Here is a 7500-nt window from a genome sequence, read left to right as displayed (position 1 = left end):
GTCAGTGAATCAACTATCTTTTATTTAGGTGCATGTTTCATTTCTTGAAACTTTTGTACCGGAGAATTCTTCGTTAATTTGCAGTTTTAGATTTTATGTTGTTTATTGCTATATATAACACGATAATTTGGTTGTTGTTAATATTTCACTCCTCTGCTGTGGAACTCCGTTATTCATAGCAATTTATTTTATGTAAAATAAAATAAAATCGCACCAATGTTATCATATTCGTTCCATCAGCCAAGTATAGCTAAGGGGGGTGGGGTTGGATTGCGGTAGCCTATTAAAAACGTCTCTGCCTCGCAATTTGTTTGACAGGAGTTCGAATCTCGCAAAATCCTGATAATTTCTATTAGTTTCTGTAAACACATCGTCTCCCTGAACGTCGAAAAAGGGTTTGTGCATCGCCATGATCAGCAAAGCTGTACTAGTCAGGGCCACCTATACTAGATTTGTTTGATGTCAGCTATAAGACAAAATTCTCCCAACATCACCAATCAGTATTGTCTAGCGTGGTGATGAAAACTGTCCAAACACCAGACGAATAAAGTGGACTAGAAATGCCTGCATTTGTTGTTGCCGTTTTGTTGAATATATATATATATATATATATATATATATATATATATATATATATATATATATATATATATATATATATATATAGATAGATAGATAGATAGATAGATAGATAGATATATATACATGTATATATATATATATATGAATATATACATATATATATATATATATATATATATATATATATATATATATATATATATGTATATACACGTATATATACATACATATATATATGGATATATATATATATATATATATATATATATATATATATATATATATATATATATGAGCGTGTGCGTAAGTCAAATCTAAATCGATGAGGTCCACGGCGTGGTGACGAAAATAATCTTAGCCTGTGCTGTGACGTCATTCAAAGGCAAGTATCTATTTATCTATCCAGATGAGGAGAAAGAAGGGGATATCAGGAAGCAGTGATGAGAGGATAAGGAAGTACGAATTTCTATCGAAGTCTAGTGGAAATATCATCTATAAAGAAAAACTACTAATGGAGATAAAATATATCATAAACGGAAATGAGAGAGAGAGAGAGAGAGAGAGAGAGAGAGAGAGAGAGAGAGAGAGAGAGAGAGAGAGAGAGAGAGAGAGAAACAATTAGATATTCTGTAAAATATTGGTTTATATTGATGAAAAGATAGAATAACCACTTACTTTAGTTTTTTTTTAATTTCAGCAGTTTTAAAGCATCAACATAGGATGTTATATACAATTATACTCAATTTCATGTACATAAAATGCTATATTTTTTATAATTTCACTCTACATTCGATATTGGTAAATGCGCTGTCTTACAATTTCATTGAAGCGCCTCATCCTAAGAAGATGGACCCTCTTGCGAAAAAATATCATAAAACAGCCTTAAATAATTCTCTTATATACAATAACATAAGAAACGCTATCGGAAGACATAAATATAAAATATGATCTCAACGGATCATTTCAGTTCATATCTTAAGCCTACTTGATGCATAGCTCCATGCCACATATCTTCAACATGGGTATTTTTATTGAAAATGTTTTTATAATATAGCCAGCAATACGCTACTGTCACTAGAAACTCCATTGCTTCCATTTCAAATCCATGTCTTTAAACATTAGACAGTTACACAGATCTCAGGTGCAAGTTCGCTGTTATGTGAGTCTCGTGTACTTTTCGCTTCACTTGACACTTAGCCAAATATGAATCATAATATTCATCATTTCGTCTCTATTTGTTTTTTCACTTACAAAAGCAATCTCTCTCCCAACACTAACTTCTTCAGCTAGTACTTAAAACTAACAGCATCTGGGTGATCATGTGCACTGTACACCTGCCTAATTCAACCAAAACCATTTGCGAGGCATTCTTGATCAAATTTCTTAGTCATTATTTAATCATATTGACGACATTTATGTCAACATTTATGTGGGGGATATAAAAGACAGATTTCATTACTTTCATAGGTGACATCATGATTGCCATTCTATAAAATATATCTCTCTGAAGCTCAAAATTCATACAAAAGGCACAACACTCTTGCCTCTTCCTATACAAGAGAATTCATTACACCCAACCACTGACAACAATGAAGACGAAACTAGCAGTTCTGTGCCAGTTATTGTTCCCCAAAAGTCGACTTTCGCTTACGTACAGAATGCTACATGCACAACTCAGCTCTTGGACAAACACTGTGTTGTCTTCATTGTTCAGCCATATCAAGGTGAATATTACTTAGCTTATAGACTAACCCATATTCCATTTTTGTCTTTAGTGGAATTTCACAAATGCATTCGGAAACTCCAAATCATAATTGCGGAAGTGTTTTCCTGAATAGGTTAATCATGTATGGTATATCGGCAAAGACGAAAACTTCCCCTTCGGTATTGAATGTTTGAAAGACACTTGATCTATACCCATTGTTGCCCTAGATGAAGATTGGCAGGTCCTAATTCATGTGTTATTGCTAATATTTGATAGGCCACTGCTTCCACTTTCTCAGCTAATCCAAATAGAATATTGCAGTCATCAAACTAGAAGGTTGCTTCCATTGACCTGCAATGCTTCTCAGAATCACAACCTCTTTATACTTGTGTGACTTACTAATCATTTCATCGAGCCAAATGACCCTGGAATTTTCATTTCATGAGTCGTAAGACGGGTGATAAAGTACCTGGTTCATGAGTACAGTTCTTATTGTAGTTATGTCTCTTAACCCTTTTACCCCCAGGCTAATTGGAAATTTCCAACCCTTAACCCACAGGGGGTTATTTTTTTCCCAGCACATTTTGCAGTATATATTATTTAAATTGCTCCAACAGCCTTAATTTTTGTCATAGAGAGGTCAGGTTGGTCTCATTCTCTTGGAAAATACCTGAATTTTCTCAAAAAAATTATCAAAAATATGAAAAAAAAATTTGTAGGATTTTTTTTTGCAAAGACGTACCGGTACGTCCATGGGGGTAAAGGGATGGCTTTTGTGAAACGTACCAGTACGTCCTTTTGAGGGTAAAAGGGTTAACGTCGTTTCTGAAGGTGATGGGAAGTCTTTCACGTCTCTTACATACCTGTAGTATTTCGGACTCATTTTCCTTGAATAATGCCATGGAAAATGACTCACCCAGTCATGGGTAATTGTTTCCTTTCTGAGGGATGCAGTCAAGTACACTTTCCGTTCCATATTTATTTTTTCTGTTCGTTGATCGCTATTTATCACATAAATTTAGTTTCTTGTTTTGTTCTTTTTTATCAATTTTTAATTATTTATTTTTTCATATCTCAATTTATACATATTTTGGTAAATTACCTGCTACGTAATACCGGATTTTCCATATGTTATAAATCAATTTGACGCTGAGATTTCATTAACTTGGTCCATAATAGTTTGTGGTCTTTATGAATGATCATATTTTATAGAAGTCGAAGTAGACCAATCGGTCACTTGGAAGGCTGAGGAATATTTTATTTTGAATGGTTTAGGCATAATGTAGCTAGTAAGTTAAGTGGCGAACACTCACTTTGGCAAAAATGTTCATTGATGTTCATTTTAAAAACTCAAAGCAATAAAATCAAAAGGCTAAAAAAATGCTCTTTAGAAATTAGTTACTTAATATTCGAATTCATCCTTTCTCGGCCAAGATTCTTTATTTTTTAATGATATGCAATTTGATGCCCTTTAATCTGATCAGTCTATGTACAATCAATGTTGATGTTATGGTACTAATTTTCCTACCATTTCAAATCTGGGGTTTCTATTTAATTCTATTGCCGTTTATTCAAAAAAAAAATAGATCGTCAAAATGACTTGATTGATTATTGCCTACATTAAAAAAGGTTCAAAATCTACTGTGAAGGTAAAAAATTACCCATAATAGAGCAATGAAAACCATGCAAACCTTCACCAAACTGTCTTTATTTGTATGGAGGGTACACTCGGGCACACTATTCTCTCTAACTTCTCTTCCTCTTGTTTTGTTAAACTTTTTATAGTTTATATGGGAAATATTTATTTCAATGTTGCTCCTGTTCTTAAGATATTTTATTTTTCCTTGTTTCCTTTCCTCACTGGGCTATTTTCCCTGTTGGAGCCCCTGGGCTTATAGCATCCTGCTTTTCCAGCTAGGGTCGCAGCTTAGCATTTAATAACAATAATAATAATAATAATATACCCGACATGTATCCTTGGCATGGGAAAAAGGAAAATGAAACGAGAGATTATTGAAATTTGATGAGGTCTGTACATTAGGAGCCGTCGGATATGGTCGGCATGGGTCCTCAGAATCACCTGACACAGGCGTGACCTGCCTTGTCCCTGCTAACTTTAAATACTTAGATTTTGTATTTGTGCCGCGCTGGTTATACCTTGAGAAGATGATCTGTTAGGTTCTTAGCAAGTAGGATGAAATTATTAGCACCATCTCCCCTTCTACCATATCTACGACCCACTGCAAATGACTAATATCAAGACGCTAATTTCCTGTATGTATTGGATTGTCTTTATGAATTTTTGCTCTATAATCAGGCGCTGGGGTCAGTTAGTTCAATCAGCACCCAAATGCTAATTTCTTGTATGTATTGGATTGTCTTTATGAATTTTTGCTCTATAATCAGGCGCTGGGGTCAGTTAGTTCAATCAGCACCCAAATGCTAATTTCTTGTATGTATTGGATTGTCTTTATGAATTTTTGCTCTATAATCAGGCGCTGGGGTCAGTTAGTTCAATCAGCACCCAAATGCTAATTTCTTGTATGTATTGGATTGTCTTTATGAATTTTTGCTCTATAATCAGGCGCTGGGGTCAGTTAGTTCAATCAGCACCCAAATGCTAATTTCTTGTATGTATTGGATTGTCTTTATGAATTTTTGCTCTATAATCAGGCGCTGGGGTCAGTTAGTTCAATCAGCACCCAAATGCTAATTTCTTGTATGTATTGGATTGTCTTTATGAATTTTTGCTCTATAATCAGGCGCTGGGGTCAGTTAGTTCAATCAGCACCCAAATGCTAATTTCTTGTATGTATTGGATTGTCTTTATGAATTTTTGCTCTATAATCAGGCGCTGGGGTCAGTTAGTTCAATCAGCACCCAAATGCTAATTTCTTGTATGTATTGGATTGTCTTTATGAATTTTTGCTCTATAATCAGGCGCTGGGGTCAGTTAGTTCAATCAGCACCCAAATGCTAATTTCTTGTATGTATTGGATTGTCTTTATGAATTTTTGCTCTATAATCAGGCGCTGGGGTCAGTTAGTTCAATCAGCACCCAAATGCTAATTTCTTGTATGTATTGGATTGTCTTTATGAATTTTTGCTCTATAATCAGGCGCTGGGGTCAGTTAGTTCAATCAGCACCCAAATGCTAATTTCTTGTATGTATTGGATTGTCTTTATGAATTTTTGCTCTATAATCAGGCGCTGGGGTCAGTTAGTTCAATCAGCACCCAAATGCTGATTTCTTGTATGTATTGGATTGTCTTCATGAATTTTTGCTCTATAATCAGGCGCTGGGGTCAGTTAGTTCAATCAGCACCCAAATGCAACGAGGGGAAAGACCTTCAGTGTCACTATGAAGTAAAAGTTAAAAAATGTTGAACAGCAACATAGGAAATTGGAGCAGAGATAGAGGTAAAGTAGAAGGGTATAAAGCAAGTGCAGGAACAGTAGGGGCCTCAGGAATGCTGCAATGAATTTTAGGTAATGCCCATAGTGTAATTTTCTTTTTTTTTTTAATATCAGCAATGACATTGATTTCTCTAATGGGGCGTGTCCATATTCCTATCTTTGCCTTATAAATGGAACGCAAGAATCTTGCCATTCAATTATGAAGACAAACACACACACACACACACACACACATATATATATATATATATATATATATATATATATATATATATATATATATATATATATATATATATATATGTATATATATACTGTATATACATATATAACACCAATATCATCAGCCGTTGGTAGTCCACTGTATGACAAATGACTCAGACATGTCCTTCCACTTGCGTCTATTTATTGTTTTTCTACGCCCGCAAATTTTCTTAGCTCGTCAATCCATCATCTTCTCTTTCTTCCCCTGCTTCGTTTGCCTTCTCCAGAGACCTTTCACCCTATTCTTTTTGTTCATATATTATTTGTTATTCTCATTATGTGTCCTGCCCATGTACAATTTTTCTTCCTACCTGTTGTAAAATATTCTTTACTTTAGTTTGCTCTCGAATCCATGTTACTCTTTTTCTTATTAGTGCTATTTTCATAATTATTCTTTCCATATTTATTTGAGTTGTAACTAGTTTATTTTCTAAGGCTTTAGTAGGTCAATACTGATAGGACCATCCGATTAAATACTTCTCGCTTTAAAGGAAGTGTCATTTTACTTTTCGTAATTTAATTCTGTTTACCAAATGTTCAAACACCATGTTTATCCTTCTGTTGATTTCTCTCTCATGTCCCGGAAATCTCAAAATGTTTGTCCATAATCCTTATTTGCTGTCTCTGCATTCACATTGAATAATATCTTAGTTTTACTCATATTCTTTTTCAGTCCTACATTTATGCTTGTTGTATTGAAATATTTTAATATCTTTCGAAATTCCTCGCATGATTCACTAATTGGAATTATGTTATCGGTAATTTCTAACCTGTTAAGTTATTCTATATTAATATTAATTCCTACATTTACCCAATCTAAATTCTTAAAATCTTCCTCTAGGCATGCTGAGAATGATTTAGGAGAATGGGGTCTCCCTGTCTAACTCCTTCTCAATTGGAATTTTCTCACTATCCTTATGTAGCTTTATGACTCCTGTACTTCCTGTATAGATATTTTCAAGTGTTTTAATATAAGATTCATCATTTCCTTTACTACGGAAATTTTTACAGAATCAAAAGTTTTTTCATAGTCTATAATTGCTTACATAGTGGTTTGTCATACTCTGTTTATTCCATTAGCGGATTAATTATATGGATATGGTCAGTTGTTGATTACCTACTTTTGAAGCCTGCTTGCTCTCTTGGTTTATTGAAGTCTAACTCCCTTTTTATTCGGCTTAATATGATATTTATAAATTTTTTTACATATTATTGGGAATGAATTCATTGGGCGGTAATTTTTCAAGTTTCTTTGTGTCTCCTTATATATGAGTTAGTATAATGATAACGTTTTACCAAGCTGTAGGTATAGAATATTCTAGCTGACATTTCGTGTAGTTAAGCCAGATTCACGACTTTGAAGTATCTTCCATCTATTATTAAATCAACTCTTAGGCCATTTTCTTATGCTGCTGTGCCTTATTTAATGCATTTTAGTCTCCTTTATACTTCTGTTGTTACTTTTGGTCATTGTCAGCCATATTATTATTTCTATTGGCAAAGTTATTTCTTATATCGCTATTGTATCGTAA

Source organism: Palaemon carinicauda, chromosome 7, assembly GCF_036898095.1.
Source record: "Palaemon carinicauda isolate YSFRI2023 chromosome 7, ASM3689809v2, whole genome shotgun sequence".
Lineage (NCBI taxonomy): Eukaryota > Metazoa > Arthropoda > Malacostraca > Decapoda > Palaemonidae > Palaemon > Palaemon carinicauda.
Note: the sequence above shows the minus strand (reverse complement) of the source record.